General features: G+C 51.4%; 1 protein-coding gene across 5 annotated transcripts in view; it reads right to left on the bottom strand.

Annotated features, from left to right (window-relative positions):
* The window catches only part of LOC119963487, a 110330-nt gene that overhangs the window by 57932 nt on the left and 33614 nt on the right, over positions 1–18784 (bottom strand). For 2 of the 5 annotated variants that reach the window (XM_038792678.1, XM_038792679.1), the window contains exons 1-2: positions 12629–12759; positions 685–759 (exon numbers count right to left, since the gene is read on the bottom strand). The exons of 2 other annotated variants lie outside the window; for them this stretch is intronic. The gene's annotated coding sequence lies outside the window, so the exon portion shown is untranslated. Of the gene's footprint in view, positions 1–684; positions 760–12628; positions 12760–18784 lie in introns of those variants that run through there. One more of the 5 variants, XM_038792680.1, reaches the window with a different exon arrangement.

Genomic DNA, 18784 nt, shown 5'->3' with positions numbered 1-18784 from the left:
ATCCCTGCTCTCTGCCATCTCCGGAACCCTCCATCTAGTCTCCGGGGGCAAACCGGTGATTATTGCAGATTGGAGACCAGACCGATGCTCCCTCTGCTCCAGCATGTTTCCTCCATTGCCCCCAGACTCTCAGGGCCGCCACCACCACGGGGCTGGTGGAGTATCGTGCTGGCAGGAAAGGCAGAGGGGCCGTTACCAATGCCCCCAAACTAGTCCCCATGCATGATGCCGCCTCTACCCACTCCCCCCCCCCCCCCCCCCCCCACCCACTTCCTAATCATGGCTATATTTGCTTCTCAATAATAATTACTAACGTTCGGCAGCACCAGCCCATCCTCTCCTCTGCTGCGCTCCAACATCCCCTGAAACAGATTGCCTTTGACCAACCAGTTGAACAGCAGCAAAGGGAAAATCCTGCGTGTCAATTGACTGACCATCACTTTGGCTGCAACAGGTGGGACATTGTGGGATCTGGGGGAATACAACATAAAGATATTCCCACTTACAAAAACAAGCCAGAGTCAAACCACGATCCCCAGCGTGTCATGGAGCATTACAGGGTGACTGTGAAGCACTGTTACCACAGCAACCCTACCACAAACCAACTTCAAAACAGAGAGCATGAGTAGACACTCACGCAGGTTAATAAAATATCGTCCGCCGCGGAAGGTATTCTGAGCTCACCTGTCTCTTTGTGAAATTAAAAGCAAAACACTGCGGGTACTGGAAATCTGAAGTATTCAACAGGTCTGGCAGCATCTGTGGAGAGAGAAACAGAATTAACAAGCGGAATTCTCCCAGCTGGGGGCCGGAACAGGGTCCCGTTGTCCAGAGGGCGGCAGGAAACCACGCCATATCTTCCATCCCCCGTGTAATGTATTATGTATCCGGGGACGGAGTGGGTTTGATGCCACACATCACGCCGTCCTGTGCGCCATATTTAGTAGCCCCCCCCCCCCCCCCCCCCCCCCCGAAACCAGTGACACACCGTTGAAGAAAGAAGATGGATCTCCAGGAACGCTCTGGGGCTGGAAGATGGACCTCCTCAAAGACACCTGCTAGATGCTTCGCCCACCCACTGCTGCAGTGTTCCAGGGTCACTGGGGCCTGCATCCCAAACTCCGGTGGCAGCCTCAGGCCTTCTTCCGGCAGGCCCCGGCTTTTGCACCCCAGGTAGGTGCAGACATGTTCTGTGTTTTTCTGCTGGATCCACGGAGAAACTGGCAGCGGTGAAGGTCCCATTCGAGGGATGCAAATCGGTTTCACACCAGCCTCCAGTGGAACTCCCAATCCACCACGGCGGGCTCCAGCAGAAGATCCCACCGCAATTCCACGCTGACGTGAAACCGGTTTTTGGGCCACCTGCCAAATTGCACCCTCCCTCCTTCCCTGCACACACCCATTGATCCTGCAGGCGGGGGCATGGGAGAACTCCGCCCAACACTCCGAGACCAATATTGACCCTTCTCTGCAGCAGCTGTCCGCCCTGCTGAGTATTCCCAGCAACTTTTGTTCCCCCGAGGAAATAATTTCTTTCAGCAGATCCCCACAACAGGTGCCGGCAATTGGAAACTGCAAACTCACAGAGCTGCCCCGAGGCATCCCGCCAGGTCGGTGCACAAAAGAAATACAGCATGCCAGAGAAACCACGGAGGTTTTAATTGTTTGCTTTCCCCTCGGAGGGGAAGAGTGATGGAGTAGTTAACCGTGGTGAACATCACCTCAGCCACATGCTGCATGGGAGACCGAGGAAGTGCTGCGAGGCTGCTTTTCCGACGGCAACCGAGTTCAGAGAAAAGACTGTGCCCGTCTGACACGGGCATCCCCAGATTTCAAGGGGTTTGTTCTCCAAATTTTAGAATCCTACATTTTGGGAATAATCAAGATTTATCCCTGAAATCAGAAGGTTGCCCTTCGGCTGGGAAGCCATTAATGTTTAAGGAAAGAATAAGATTGCAACACAAACACTTTCCCAAAAGTAAGCTAACCAATCAGGCTGCCACCTCAGTTGTCGCTACCCAATTATGCTGCTCCACATTCACTGACGATGGAGGTAAAACTACTGACTTGCTCAGCAAATGTATACCACCGCAGAGAGTCAGCAGGGCAGAGAGCAATCTAAACACTTGGGTTAAAAAGAAACCACAAGACTTTTTCTATCATTGCCAACATTCTGACAAGTGGTTGGCATCCGCGAATCAGAACCTTTACCCAACTACCAAAGGATTAATTCAGACAGCCTCAGTCACTATGTACAGGTGCACGTCATTAACCCTTCACAAGCCAGTTCCACTGCGGTACGGATTTGTGTAAAGCCGACTAGTTATTACAAAGCAAAATGCGACTATTTTCCAGTTGATTACAATTATTGATTATGATAACATGCAACCAAACGCCTCATGTCTTTGCTTTAAATTTCAGTTCCCTCATGTTGAACAGTAACAGATAATGCAGTACATTCTTTTTATAACGTGGTCCCGTAATCATGGAAAGATGCACCTCACAAATCCGAAATCAACAAGTAAAATTCCCAAACCATTTCTTAGCCGGGTCCATCCTTGTTTTCCTTTTTCTCCACCGTTCTTTAACTTTTGTTTTGTACTCATACCTCTTTCCGGATGACACGCCTCAGAAGCGCCTCTGTTCTGAGCGAGAGGCTGATGTGCCCACCTCCATTGAAGGGATTTGGATGGACGTTTTCAGGTCGTCCCTGAGCATCAATGGAATGGTCTGCATTTTTAGAGTTCGAGGTCCACAGCACAGAATGTGGTGAATGTGTAACCACTATAATTCACACTGTGCATTACTGTGTCCCTGTGGGCTCTATCTGTGAGCCGTTGCGCAGCTTTGCCCACAGGGGGAGATGAGGAGCATGTGCAGGGCTCCGCCCTTGGCTCCGCCCCCAGCAGGATGTATAAGTGCGAGTCCGCGAGTCCTGCGAGTCCGCCCTCAGTTCAGCATAGTCGCAGGCAGGCTCAGTTGTAAGCCGATTAAATCCACAGTTTACTTCGTGTTTCTGAATGAATTGATGGTCGCATCACAGAAAAGGCCCTTCGGCCCATCACGTCTGCACCGGTCAAAAACAACCACCGAACTATTCTAATCCCATTTGAAGTCCATCGTCTTATATATCTTTTTTTTAAATTTTAGATTACCCAATTATTTTTTCCAATTAAGGGGCAATTTAGCGTGGCCAATCCACCTACTCTGCACCTTTTTTGGGTTGTGGGGGCGAAACCCACACAGACAGTGACCCAGAGCCGGGATCGAACCTGGGACCTCAGCGCCGTGAGGCGGTTGTGCTAACCGCTAGGCCACCGTGCTGCCCTAGTCTTATATATCTTGACATTGCAAGTGCACATCTAAATACTTCTTAAATGTTAGGAGGATCCTCGCCTCCACCACCCACAGGGTTCAGTCCTCGCACCTCTACTGTTTACAATCTATATAAATGATCTACAAGCAGGGACAGAGTGTAACATCGAAAAATTTGCAGATGCCACTAAAATAGGTGGCAGAGCAGGCAGTGAAGAGGAGATACAGATTTTACAGACGGATATAGATGGGCTAGGAGACTGGGCCAAAATTTGACAGATGGAGTTTAATGTGGATAAATGTGACGTTATCCATTTTGGTCAAAAAAATAGTCAGGCAAATTATTATCTAAACGGAGAGCAGATTCAAAATGTGTCTGGGCAGAGGGATCTGGGTGTTCTTATTCATGAATCGCAGAAGATCTGCGTGCAGTTACAAAATGTAATAAGAAAGGGAAATGTAGATCCAGCCAGTCCCTGGTCAGCTGACTTTGCATTCACTTATAAGACTCTTATATACTAGTAAGACTCCTGGTGGTCAGTCGGTGAATTACAATATAACAATGCTATCACTAAGATGTCTTACAACACCAGATTAAAGTCTAACAGGTTTGTTTCGAATCACTGGCTTTCGGAGAGCAGCTCCTTCCTCAGGTGAATGGTCACAGAGAGATCACAGACGTAGGTTGAGAGATGGTAGATTTAAAACTGAGATGAGGAGGGATTACTTCTCGCAGAAGGTGGTGAATTTGTGGAACTTGCTGCCCCCTAGTGCGGTGGAGTCCGAATCATTAACTGGATTCAAGAGGGAGATGGATATATTTCTGATTTTAAAATGGGTTAAAGGGATTTGGGGAACAGGTAGGGAGATGGCTTTGAGACCAGGAAGAGATCAGCCATGATCTGATTGAATGGCGGAGCAGGCTCGAAGGGCTGAATTGCCTACTTCTGCTCCCTATTCCTATGTTCCACCCTTTCAGACAGTGTGTTCCAGACTCCTATCACCCACTAGGTGAAAAGATTTTACCTCACATCCCCACTAAACCTCCTGCCCCTGATCTTAATTCTATTCCCCCTGGCCATTGATCCGTCCGTCAAGGGAAAATGTTTCATCCTGTCTACTCTGTTTATGCCCGTCATAATTTTCTACATCTCAATCATGTCCCCCCTCAGCCTCCTCTACTCCAAGGAAAACAACTCCAATTTCTCCAATCTCTCTTCATAACTAACACTCACTCTGTCCCAGGCAACATGCTGGTAAATCTCCTCTGCCTCCTTTCCAGTGCTATCATGTCCTTCCTATAATGTGGATTCCAGAACTGCACACAATACTCTCGCTGTGGTCTAACCAACATTTTATACAGTTCCAGCGTAACCACCCAATTCTTAAGCTCTCTGCCTCGGCTAAGAAATACCATACGCCTTCTTAACCATTGTATCCATCTGCTCTGCTATCTTAAGGGACCTGTGTACATGCACACTATTACGACACCCGGGGCAAGTGCGTGGTCAATTCCAGCCCCACTCAAGTGAATTAACCAATAATTCTTATAAGAATTCATGCAATCTTCGGCCCTTGGCTGCCCAATAATTACAGTCACCAGGTTTGTAAGTTGAAACACAATTACTGTTTATTTATATCAAGAATAAAGATGAAATATGCAGTAAATGCAACTGAATAACAGCAAGCTAACCCCCTTGAACTGTCCCACCCTCTAAACCCCCCCCCCTCCCACACACAAGAAGACAAATACAGGGTGGTGGGGGGGGGGGGGGGGGGGGGGAGGGTAAAAATAAAGATGAAGGTCAAAACTTCGAATGATCATTCCTTAGCACGCGTTCCACACAGCATGCTGGTTGATTGAAGCCTCTGGTTGACAGCGGATAAGGGTCTCCCTTGTAGGGCCATTCATTCAGTACTCACAAGCAGCAGGCTTTCCTCTGGAGAGGCACTTTAGGTGTTATTCGGCTGGGCTTTCAGCTGGAGGTTCACCCTCAGGCCTATTTCCTTCTTGAGGCAAGTCGTCTCGCATCACACCCTGCTTCCAGCTCGTGGTTTTAACCCAGGCCTCTGCAGCCTCCGGAGAACAAGGTCCCAACTTGCTGGAGAGAGTCAGCCTCACTGTGGCCCTCTGAAGGGGCTGGTTTAGCACACTGGGCTAAATGGCTGGCTTTTAAAGCAGACCAAGGCAGGCCAGCAGCACGGTTCGATTCCCGTACCAGCCTCCCCGAACAGGCGCCGGAATGTGGTGACTAGGAGCTTTTCACAATAACTTCATTGAAGCCTACTCGCGGCAATAAGCGATTTTCATTTCATTTTTTCATTTAGCTGGATCTTTTGGGAGAGAAATAATTAGAACCCTCCATCCAAGCTGCAGAATCAAAAGATTTAGATTTATTGTCACGTGTGCTGAGGTACAATGAAAAGGAATGTTCTGCGTACAGTCCAGACAGATCGTCCGCATATGGAAACATAGAACATATAACAAATACATGAGGGTACATAATGAAAATACATAAACATAGACAGCAGGTGAAGTATACAGTATATAGTACTTCACCTGTAGAGAAGATGCATAGAAAGATCAGTTCAGCCCATAAGATCAGTTCAGGCCCAAAGACTCCTAAACGACCCTCTTATGAACTGGCCTGATTAATACTACACTCTTGTATACTTCACCCGATGCCAGTGTCTATGTATTTATATTGTGGACCTTGTGTTGCCCTATTATGTATTTTCTTTTTCTTTTATTTCCTTTCTCATGTACTAAAGGATCTGTTTGAGCTGTTCGCAGAAAAATACTTTTCACAGTACCTCTGTACACTGATTGACCCTCCTACATTAAAGTCTGAATAATTTTTATAAGCCACAAACAGCAAGGGCCCCAATACTGATTCCTGCAGTACCCCACTGTACACAGGCTCCCAGTCATGGAACACCCCTTGACCATCGCCCTTGATTCCTGCCACTCAGCTAATTCTAGATCCAATTTGCCAAATTTCCTTGGATCCCCATAGTCTCTTACCTTCCTTATCAGACTTCCATCAGGGACCTTATCCAAAGCCTTGCTGGAGTCCAAGTAGACTACGTCAAATGCATTGCCCTCATTTGCACATCTGGTCACCTCTTCAAAAAATGCAATCAAGTTGGTCGGACATGACCTCCTCTTAACAAACCTATGCTGACTGTTCTCGATTAATCCCTGCCTCTCCAAATGTAGACTGATTCTGTCTCTCAAAATTTCTTCTCGTAGCTTCCCCAGCACTGAGGTTAGACTGACTGGCCTGTCGTTTCCTGGTTTATCCCTTCCTCCCTTCAGGGCAGCATGGATGCACAAGTGGCTAGCACTGTGGCTTCACAGCGCCAGGGTCCCAGGTTCGATTCCCGGCTTGGGTCACTGTCTGTGCGGAGTCTGCACGTTCTCCCCGTGTCTGCGTGGGTTTTCTCCGGGTGCTCCGGTTTCCTCCCACAGTCCAAAGACGTGCAGGTTAGGTGGATTGGCCATGATAAATTGCCCTTAGTGACCAAAAAGGTGAGGAGGGGTAATTGGGTGACGGGATAGGGTGGAAGTGAGGGCTTAAGTGGGTCGGTGCAGACTCGATGGGCCGAATGGCCTCGTTCTGTACTGTATATTCTATGAATGATGGGGTTTTTTTGTGGAAATTGCATAGTGCTTATGACTTCCATACCGGAAAGCATATTCAGAGGGGCGGCTGTTCGGCCGCTCAGTTGAGGAGACTCCTCAGACCCCTGCCTACGTCCAGGTCAAAGGAGCTTTTGCCTACAGGGGGCGAGATCCCCAGACTTGCCATGGGGAGTAACGCTGAACTGGGGCTGGGAGGAAAAAGACAGGAAAATGTTGAATGCATCTGTCCAAAATTCTGGCTGGTGTGCAGGCAAGTGTTTCATTCCCCCTTGCCCTCACATTTGCATGGCAGTGTTCGACCTTAACAGCTGACTCAGGGAAAACAGCAGGAAACACACTGGAAGCCATCTCTATCCGATTTGCAAGTCCTCACCCATATGCCCCGAGAATAAATTTAAATAATATATTTATACTGAAAGAGAAGCCAAAATAAAAACAATTGACATGGACATCAAATCCTGGAAGGATGTATCATTTTTCAACTGTGGTGGGAGATTCTGACTGAAAGTATGGTTCCTGAAGCAGAATAATTTTGTAGAGCTGAGTGCAGTTCCTGAGATATTTGGTAAAATTTGTTTAATCTTTTCATAGAATCAGAGCACAGAACAAGGACATTTGGCCCATCACATCAGCTTTTTGACAGGGCTATCCACTTCGTCCAATTCCCTCGCTCTCTCCCCATAGCCCTGCACATTCTCTTCCTTTCCAAGCACGTATAAAATTCCCTGTTTAAAGTTACAATTGCAGACTTCCTGTGGCGGCCATGGAGTGAGCGGCCGTACATTTGGCGACTCCCGCTCAAGGCGGATTTCTTCGGTCTTTTCCCCGCCCGAAAGGTGAAGTGTTTGGGTGCAGGAGTGCCTGGGGAAGGTGTAACTCCTCCCGTGCGGCTTGTGGATGGATCCATGGACAATGGAGTGGGGCAAGAAGGAAAGAGCTGCTGCAGCAGGGGATTCATCGTGGTGTGCCACAGGATGGGATGGCGGAGGGCAAGGGGGCTGCTCCACCCGCCCAGTTGTCAGCGGAGCAGTTAAGAGAGTTCTTCAATGGAAAGTTGAGGAAAGAGGCCTTGGAAGACCAGCCAAGGTGGTGGAGCCGATTAAGTCGGGGATTGAGAGGATGGAGCAGAGGCTGCAGTCCCCGGCCCGGCTGATCCAGAAAGTGGTGGAGGTGGTGGGGGAGCACGAGGCACAGCTGGCCACATTGGCCATATCTCTCTAACAATTAAACAGGACAAGGATCTGGAGCAGTGTGGGTCTTACCGCCCAATATTGTTACTGGCTTTACGAATCAAGGACTTCATCCGGGAGTGATAGGCGAGGACGGGGTTTGTGAAGCGGGGTTTGTGAAGAGGGGGGGGCAGTTGATGGCGAATTAAGAGACTGCTTAATGTAATCATGATGCCTTCGGAGGGGCAGGAGGTGGAGGTAGAGGTGGCGATGGGCAGGAGGTGGAGGTAGAGGTGGCGATGGGCAGGAGGTGGAGGTAGAGGTGGCGATGGGCAGGAGGTGGAGGTAGAGGTGGCGATGGGCAGGAGGTGGAGGTAGAGGTGGCGATGGGCAGGAGGTGGAGGTAGAGGTGGCGATGGGCAGGAGGTGGAGGTAGAGGTGGCGATGGGCAGGAGGTGGAGGTAGAGGTGGCGATGGGCAGGAGGTGGAGGTAGAGGTGGCGATGGGCAGGAGGTGGAGGTAGAGGTGGCGATGGGCAGGAGGTGGAGGTAGAGGTGGCGATGGGCAGGAGGTGGAGGTAGAGGGGGCGATGGACGTTTGATCGCGTTTGATCGGGTGGTGGGAGTATTTGTGGGAGGTATTGGGGAGGTTCGGGTTCGGGCAGAGGTTTGTGGACTGGGTCCGGTTGCCATACGAGAAGCCGGTCGCAAGTGGCAGATGGACTGAGTGAGTTTGGAATATTTTGGGCTGCATCATGGGATGGGGCAGAGGTGCCTGCTCTTCCCGTTGCTCTTTGCCTCGGCAATAGAGCCACTGGCAATGACGCTTAAGGCGTCGAGGGACTGGAGGGTGATTGTGCAGGTGGGGTGCCGAGCACGGGGTCTCATTGCATATGGGTGGCCTGTTGTTATGTATCTCAGACCCGCTGGCTGTATCGGTGACATCAAGGGGATTTCGGAGGAATTTGGACAGCTGTCTGGGTACAGGATTTGGAAAGAGCGAGGTGTTCCCGATTGAGACTAGAGGGCAGGAGAGGAGGTTCGGAGAGCTGCCTTTCAAGGTGATGGGGGAGAGCTTTAGATACTTGGGTATTCAGGTGACTCAGGATTGGGTGCAGCCCCACAAGTTGAAACTTGACCGTTTGGTGGCGCAAATGCAAGTGGATGTGTTGCCGTTGTTGTTGGCGGGGCGGATGCAGACAGTAAAAATGGTGGTGCTGCCAAGGTTCCTGTTTGTGTTTCAGGAACCTCCCAATTTTCGTCCCAAAGTCGTTTTTCAAGAAGATCAATGCATTGATCACTGGGTTTGTGTGGGCGGGAAAGACCCCATGGGTTTGGAGGGTTTTCCTGGACCGGGGGAGGTCGTGCCAAACATGATGAACTACTACTGGGCGCCGAATGTCACTATGGTTAGGAAATGGGTCGTGGAGGAGGGGGTCATCAAGGGGTCAAATGGAGGCGGCATCGTGTCAGGGAACGGATGTGAAGGCTTTGTTGTCAGCGCCTCTGCCGGTTTCACCGGCCAGGTATTCCGTGAGCCCAGTGGTGGTGTTGGTCCTCAGGGTGTGGGGGCAGTGGAGGCAGCATTTGGGACTGGTGGGTACCTCAGTATGGACGCCAATCTGCGACAACCATAGGTTTGCAGCGTGGGGTTGGATGCGAGGTTTCGGGGGTGGCAGCGAGCAGGGATCGGGCGATTTGGTGACCTGTTCCTAAGGGGCAAATTCACCAGACTTGAGAACCTGGAGGAAGAGTACAAGCTTCCCAGGGGGAACGGTTTTAGGTTCCTGCAAGTCCTGGATTTTGCGAGGAGGTGCCATCCTTTCCTGGGCTGCAAGACAAGGTGCTAGCGAGGGACGAGATAGGGGAGGGGAAGGTGTCCGAGGTCTACAAGGAGCTGATGGACCTTGAAGGAGCCCTGGTGAGGGATATAAAAAGCAAGTGGGAGGAGGAGCTGGGAGGAGAGGTGCAGGCCGGGCAGAGGTCCTGCGCAGGGCGAATGTGTCCTCGTCATGTGTGAGGCGAAGCTTCATTCAGTTTAAAGTAGTTCTCACGGTGCACATGACGGTGGCGTGGATGAGTAGGTTCTTTGAGGGGGTGGAGGACAGCTGTGGGCGGTGCGCGGGGTGGCCCATGAATCACATCCACATGTTTTGGGCATGTCCGAAGCTGAAGGGGTTGTGGCAGTGGTTCGGGGACATGATGTCTGAGGCGCTGTGTGTGGAGGGTGTTCCAAGTCCAGAGGTGGTGATATTTGGGGTGTCGGAAGACGCGGGAGTCCAAGAGATGCCGGTGTTTTGGCCTTTGTCTCCCTGATAGCCTGGAAACGGGTCTTGATCGTGTGGAGGGACTCAGAGCTGCCAAAGGCCGGCATGGGGTGAGCAACTTCGCAAATTCCTCAGGCTGCAGTAGGTCAAGTTCGTCTTGAGGGGGGTGGGGGCAGTGGATGGGAGGTGGAAGCCGTTTATTGATTTCTTTAACGAGGTTTGAGAGGTCACCAAAGGGTGCAGGAGGGGGAATGGGGGGGGGGGGTTTTAAAATGGGAAATTTAGGATGGGAGAAGGGGAGGTATTAGGGGAGCGGGGGGGGGGGGGGAGGGAAGAGTGAGTGTTGGTTGTTTATAACTTTGTATGGTTGTTCTTCTGCTTTTGTTTATATGAAAATGCCTTGAATAAAATATAGATTTTTATAATATTACATTTGCTTTTACTTCCACTTTTCGTGCAGTGCATTCCAGAATTCTGCAACTCTGTGCAGAAGGCAAATTATCTCCCCCCCCCCCCCCCCCCCCCCCCCCAACCCCCCACCTCACCCAACACTTTCCTTTCCTAATACTTGAAATCTGAGTCCTCTGGCGATCAATCCTCCTGCCGAGTGAAAGTTTTCCCTTGCTCCCCTTGCCTGGGAAGGGCGGGGGGGGGGGGGGGGGGGGGGGGGGGGGGCTGTTTAATCACCACCAGTCAGCTATCAAAGCGGAGGAGCAGCCTGAGGTCCTCTGGGACAATGGCGACATTTACATTTTCATAGTTCTACACAGAAACAGGCCATCTGGCCAAACTGGTCTGATGGAACCATCAATTCAGCGAACATGTGTAGTTGGATCTGAACAGAGGCTTTAATACACTTACAACAGAGCCAACCTATTCGTCGTTGAACTTCAGATGAACTGCAGGCTGGCTCTAAGGCACTGATCTTCATACATCGGTCACAGGGGGAGGAGTCCTGGGCGGAGCCAAGGGAGGAGCCCAGTACAAACTCTCGCGTACTCCCAGAGCGACTCCCCCTGGTGGTCGGATAGTGCAACTGCACTTACAATGGTGGACAGTGAACATATATACACGGAGTTATATTGGCAACTATATACAGCATTGATCTTACAACGGGTTGATAACGAACATATCTACATGGAGTGATATTGGCAACAATATATAGTGTGAATCACATTCACCACGTGGTCTACACCAGTGTTTATGCTCCACGCCAGCCTCCTCATCTCATCCTATCAGCCTAACCTTCCATGTCTTTCTCTATCAGGTTCGTATCTGCTTTCCCCATAAACACACCTGTACCACTCACTTGGTCGGCAGTTCTCCAGTCTAACCAGTCTCCGGATAAAAACGGTTTCTTCTGAATTGCTCATTGAGTTGGTTTGTGACCGTCTTACATTCATAATCCCCTCGCTTTGAACTCAACACATGTGGAAATGCCTTCTCTACGACGACCCATAATTTTAAAGACCTCGATCAGGTCACTCCTTAGCTTTTGTTTGAAAAAAAACTCGTTTAAGATCCAGCTTGTTCAGTCCTACCCCATATTTACTATCCCTCAGTTCTGAAAAGGCAAAGACAACCAAAGTCAACAAGGTGGCTTTATCAAGACAAAGTAAGAAGTCTTACAACACCAGGTTAAAGCCCAACAGGTTTGTTTCAAACACTAGCTTTCGGAGCACTGCTCCTTCCCCAGGTGATCTTTCAGGAAAATGGGACCAGGAGCACTCACCATTTTTCCATCGTAGATGGAACTCCTGGGCTTGTGTCTTTGAGCCACATTTGGGTAAACATTCACCTGAGGAAGGAGCAGTGCTCCGAAAGCTAGTGATTCGAAACAAACCTGTTGGACCTTAACCTGGTGTTGTAAGACTTCTTACTGTGCTCACCCCAGTCCAACGCCGGCATCCCCACATAATTTCAAGACAAATTAATGGTTATCTTCAGTTCTCCCTCATTTTTCTCCCAAGGCTTATTATCCCTTGGTCACGTTACACACAGCCCTCTCCACCTTTATCTCCTCTCTTCGTTGCTGTGCTTCATGACCAATTCCTTTTACCCAGAGATTTATCTTGACTGTTTTGATTTTTAAAATCTTTTCCATTAGCCATTGAATCTAAAGATTACAGTGTACCGTTTTCACCGTACCATTGTGTTAGCTGTCTGCTCCTTAAACATTTCAAAACACACGTCAAAAAATTACAGTCTACTAAAGATTAATTTTACACTCACCAGCGAAGTGGACACTGCCTGTTGTATTGTTTACTGTATTCTGAACATTTCATAATACAGGTCCAATATGTAGGCAGTGTATCCAATATCTGTACCCCGCACAAACCTAAACGGTACAGATTCCTTCACTGCACCAGTACAACCGGAGACCAGTCTCTCTAACAGCTGGAGAAAAAACAGCGGTTTCTCTAACTGTTTGCCCAGAGCATCAAAACCACATCTTTCCTTAAGAGGGGCAGGTACCGGAACATTCTCAGCCTCGATCAACAAATCAGCATTTTCCACATCTGTGTCAGGGCTCACAACACTGTCACGTTCAAAACACAGCAGGCAGCAGATTTACGCTCACAGGAAAAAGTCAGAAAAGTGAAAGAAAACAAAGCAGAAAAAGCTACAGGTCCCCCCCTCCCCCACACATTCTGTTCTCACTGTTTACCTTGCTGGGATTTGAATATTTGACGGTAGCTATTTTACCACGACATTGCATTATCAAAGGGCGACTGCAGGCTCCACGATAGTCTTGGAAGCTAAAGAGACACAGAGAGCGGGATTCCACGACCCCCCGCCAGGTGGGAGAATCGCCGGGGGCGGGGGGGGGGGGGGGGGGGGGGGGGCGTGAATCCCGCCCCGCCGCTTCAACGCCAGCTGCTGAATTCTCAGGGGCCGGTTTTCGGGCAGGGGTGGGGTTCAGGCTGTGCCGTCGGGGGCCGTTGGCAGAGGCCGCCCCGGCAATTCTCCAGGTCCCGATGGGCCGGGCGGCCGCCCGTTCTCGGCCAGTCCCACTAGCGTGAAATGGACATGGTCCATCCCGGCGGGACCTGGCTGGTAGGCCGTCGAACGGAGTCCTCGGGGGGGGGGGGGGGGGGGCGCGGGAGGATCCCACCCCGGTGGGCCCCCCACAGTGGCCTGGCCCACGATCGGGGCCCACCGATTAGCGGACGGGCCTGTGCCGTGGGGGCACTCTTCCCTCTGTGCCGGCCTCTGTAGGGCTCCGCCAGGGCGCGGAGAAGAAACCCCCTGCGCATGCGCAAGAACACGGCAGCAGATCTGCGCATGCGCCAACTCGTGCCGGCCCTGGCGGCCCTTCGGCGCCAATCCGTCCGCCGCCGGCCTAGTCCCCGGAAGTGCAGAGGATTCCACAACTTCCGGACGGCCCGAAGCCGGAATGGTTCACGCCGCTCTTGGCGCCGGGCCATCCGGTCAGTTGCGGGAGAATTTACTCAATTGCACGAGACTCGCCGCTCTGTCCATATCTCACGCGGACCCGTAATTTAATTTGAATGATGAGATAACGCATGATTTTCCTGCTGTCCTGCCTCACTGCCTCTCAACAACAATTGGCCGTTGAACGCCAAAATGGTCAAGGATGAAGGGTTTCTGTTGTGCGAAACAGGAACTGTTCCCCTGAGAGCAAGGGGAGGTGTTCAAAATGGTGTGGATTTTTAAAAAAACATTTTAGTCAAGGCATTTTCAGAAGAACAATGATCAACTCATTAAACAACCATTAACCCACCGACAGCAACACCCCACCACATCTCGCCTTCCCATTTTAACCCCCTTCCTCCCCCAACCCCGCTCACCCCTCAATCCACCTTAAAAAAAATCGATAAACGGCTTCCACCTCCAGATGAGCCCCTCTGTCGACCCTCGCAAAGCAAACTTGACCTTTTCCAGGCTCAGGAATTCCGCCAGGTCACTCACCCACACTCCCGCCTTTGGCGGCACCGAGTCACGGCACCCTGGCAAAATCCCTCTCTGGGGTATCAGGGAGGCAAAGGACAAAACATCAGCCTCTCTCACCCCCTGGACTCCCGGCGCTTCTGACACCCCAAATATTGCCACCTCTGGACTCGGAACCAGCCCCATACCCGGCACCTCGGACATCACGTCCGAGGAGACGTGCCAGAAATCCCTCAATCTTGGACACGCCCAGAACATGAAAATGAAATGAAAATCGCTTGGGAAGGCTGGTATGGGAACCACATGTGGATGTGGTGCACGGGGGGGGGGGGGGGGGGGGCCCACGCACCGCCATCACCAATCCTCTACCCCCGCAAAGAATCTACTCATCCTCGCCACCGTCATATGAACCCTGTGCACCATCTTAAACTGGAAGAGGCTTAGCCTCACACATGACAAGGAGGTGTTCACCCTCCGCAAGGCCTCCGCCCTCGTCTCGCCCACACCTCCCCTCCCAGCTCTTCCTCCCATTTGTGTTTAATGTCCCCCACCAGGGCTCCCTCCCACTCCATCAATTCCTTATAGATATCCAACACCTTCCCCTGCCCTATTTCATCCTTAGACAGCACCTTGACTGGCAACCCCAGAAAGGATGGCACCACCTTCCTCACAAAGTCCCGAAACTGCAGGTACCTAAAGCCATTCACCCTGGGTAACTCATACAATCCTCCGAGTCCTTTAGCCCCGCATATTTGCCCCCTATGAACATGTCCCCAAAGCGCTCAATCCCCACCTGCCGGCAGTCCCTAAACCTCACATCCAGCACCGCCAACGCAAACCTATGGTTACCGCAGATTGGTGCCCCTTACTATACTCCCCATACACAACTGTGGCAAAATTTGGTTCCAACTCCATCAACAAGTTTGCTGATGACACGACCGTAGTCAGTCGAATCTCAAACAACGATGAGTCAGGTTTGGGGCTGATACAGCTGAAGGTCGTGGGTCGGGCGCAAAACTAAGGGGCTGGTCATCGACTTCAGGAAGCGAAGTACTGTACACACCCCTGTCAGCATCAACGGTACCGAGTTGGAGCTGGTTGACAGCTTCAAATTCCTAGTGTGCACATCACCAAAGATCTGTCCTGGCCCACCCACATCGACGATACGACCAAGAAAGCACAACAGCGCCTATACTTCCTCAGGAAACTAAGAACAGTCGGCATTGACTCGTACCAATTTTTACAGATGAATCATAGGAAACATCCTATCTGGCTGCATCACAGCCTCATATGGCAACTGCTCGGCCGAAGACCGCAAGAAACTACAGAGAATTGTGAACACAGCGCAGTCCATTATACAAACCTGCCTCCCATTCATTGACTCTTGTCTACAACTCCCCCGCTGCCTTGGGAATGCGGGCAGCATAATCAAAGACCCCTCCCATTCAGGTCATTCGCTCTTCCAACATCTTCCATCAGGCAAACTCTGAGAGCACGCATTAACAGGTTCAAAAACAGCTTCTTCCCCACTGTTACCAGAGTCCTAAATGACCCTCTTATGGACTGAACTGATCTCTCCACGCATCTTCTCTAGTGAGTAATAATAATAATAATCTTTGTCATGAAGTTACTGTGAAAATCCCCCAGTCGCCACATTCCGGCGCCTGTTCGGGTACACAGAGGGAGAATTCAGAATGTCGAATTCACCTAACAAGCACGTCTTTCGGGACTTGTGGGAGGAAACCGGAGCACCCGGAGGAAACCCACGCAGACACAGGGAGAACGTGCAGACTCCGCACAGACTGTCTCTGCCTTCAGCGCCTCTGAATATCTCCTGTCCACACTGCAAATCTCATCCACCAGCAGTGCCCTGTCCTTCCGCTCCGTTTTCTCCCTGCGAGAAATCATGCAGGCGTTGTTTAGTACTCCATTCTAAAAACAGAAGACTGATGCAATGGCTGCTCAGGGGAACTGGGGAGGTGAGCAGCCATTTCCATTTTGAGCTGCTGCCTCAGTGATCGGGGGGTGGGGGCTGAAGCGTTCCAGCGTCAGCCCTGGGCTCGGCTGGGGTGGGGGGGGGGGGGGGGGGGGTGGCTGTCTTTCTGTCTGTGAGGCTTTTAAGCCATCTTTAAATATTGTGCATCCCCATAACAGGGGCAACTATAGCTGCTCCCTCTCGGTTCTACGAAACACTTCCAGGATAGAGCCCAGTCCGTGGTTCTATGCTGAAGGTCACTTTAACTCTCTTTGACTGTGAGCAGTCTCCAGCTTCACAGCTGGAGGCTATTGCGAATGAGGAGTTGGCCTTTATATTGGTGAGATTGACCGTTTGATAAACAAAATATTCTCAAGTGGTGCTGGAGGTTGTGTTTGCTGCTTGCTGCTGCAGCAGCAAATGTCTGGAGTCTGTAGTGATCTGTACATCTGCGCATGCACCAGGGACCACAGCACAGACGTAACAGCCACAGCACCACTAGAGGGCAGCATTAGAGGCGGGTATAAAGGGTCTGACCCAAGGGAGGATCCGCCTCATTTAGGAGCACAGGGCTCGTGAGCAGCAGCAGCACACAGAGACAGCTCAGCATAGGCAGCTTACCTTAGCTTCTCTTGTTTTGCCTCTTACGTCTGGTTGCACCCTGGAGACAGAACAAACCAACTGAATAAAGTATTTGTGTTAACTGGAAGTCGACAATCTTTACTCAGACAGAGAATAACATAGAATCTGCTGCTCTTTCCTTCATTTTCTGTAGCCTGGAGTACGGAAAGGTAGGATGGAAGATGACCATTGTCTGCATCATGGTGTTGACGCCCTCAGCGATGCCCCTCAGTGACGTCATCATGCTCTGCAGTGCCTCGGCAATGTCTGCCTGCTTCTGGGACACATCCTCAGTCATTGGGAATTGATGTTGAGGCCCTCAGCCATGATCGCCACCGACTGACCCACACCTTGGGCACCACCACGCAAGGTGCTGATCTCGTGCTCCAGGCTTTCCAATGTGGTCGCCAGCAGTGTTGGCCTCGGTGCCAGGCATTATCGGCATCATCTCCTGCGCCCGTAGCCTTTGGGACTCCTCCAATCGGCTACGTACTGGCTGGAATGTTCCTTACATCCACTCCTAAATCTCACGGCCGTGTCCTAGCATCTGCATCAGCTCTGGGATAACCTTGTCCAGAGGCTCGGCATCTAACTGGGACTCAGCGGAGTCCTGGGATCCAGCAGAACTCCGAAAGATGTCCCCCTTGGATATTCCTGCCTCTACCCGACTGTGCCCCAGAACCCCGTCCACTAATGTCACCCACCGAGCTGTGTGTCTCTGTGCTGGTGGAAGGGTGGGTGATAGGTATGACGCTTTGATCATGTTCTCCTCAGAGCTCTCCTCTGAGGTGGTCTCTTGGGTCGTGGGAGGACTCAGAATGGCCCCGTCCCATTGGCTGGAGATCCTGCGAGACAATGGCCATGTGGTCAGTGAGACGGGAGGGTCATTTTGTCTGAAATGAATAACTCTCCTGAGGCAGGTCATCTGGGTGAAAGGGCAGCGGACCCTCACCTCTGCAGCGCAGACTAACCTCACAGTCGGTGACTGCTGTCTCCTCGGCCAACCCCATGATCTCCAGGGCCCACTCCTCATAGGGGATGAAGACTCGAATCTCTGGTACTCGCCTCCCCCACCATCTTGGTTCTTTCCCGCTTATTATCGGCTATCTTCTGTTGCGGGGACAAAGAGTGGGCTATGTGAGCCACGTGCTTGATGGATTGGGGGGGGGTGGGGGTTCTGTAGCAGGTAGCATGTGTGGGCACCGCATCTGGGCATGAAACGGTTGTGTTGCTGGGGGTCAGGGGGTTCTCTGAGACAAGCCCTAAGATTACATGTGGAGAGGGTGCGAGGTGGCAGCTAGTGATTTGTGGGAGGGTTGGGAAATCGAGGGGTGGCAGGTGGAACCAATGCCAGGAGTGAGGCGGTTACTTACCCGTGCGGCTCGATGCAGGTAGTTTGGCTCCTTCCTACACTGGGCAGCGGTCCCCCTCCTTGTCACGCTGCTCGAGCTATCAGCCGCTGCCTCTGCCTTCCGAGCGGTGTAGCTGACCCTGCTGTTGGTCCTCCAAGCCCCTCGGAGGAACCGGAGGATGTCCCCTCTCTCACCCGCAGCTTCGAGAAGCCTGGTGAGGTCGGCACCCCCAAAGCAAGGAGCAGGTCTGGGCGCTGCCGTCCTTGTGTGTCGACTGGGAGTGAGTGGCGAGTGCGCGTTTAAAAGCAGCTCCCCCTTGTTAACGGCGGGGCGTCCGGGCGAATCGGCCAGCGGGACAGCCAGTAATGTTGAGAATCTTGCGGGGGCTCATTTCCGGCACCGAGTGCTGCTAAATACGGACTGTGAACTCGCCAACGTGGCCATTGAGAACCACCCTGCTAATCCGCCCAAAGTGACACTCAGAAAGTGTTCCATTAAACCGCGCCCAATGTTTCAAGTCGTATGTGA

Source organism: Scyliorhinus canicula, chromosome 3 (genome assembly GCF_902713615.1).
Source record: "Scyliorhinus canicula chromosome 3, sScyCan1.1, whole genome shotgun sequence".
Classification (NCBI taxonomy): domain Eukaryota; kingdom Metazoa; phylum Chordata; class Chondrichthyes; order Carcharhiniformes; family Scyliorhinidae; genus Scyliorhinus; species Scyliorhinus canicula.
Note: the sequence above shows the minus strand (reverse complement) of the source record. Positions and strands in the feature narration are given on the sequence as shown.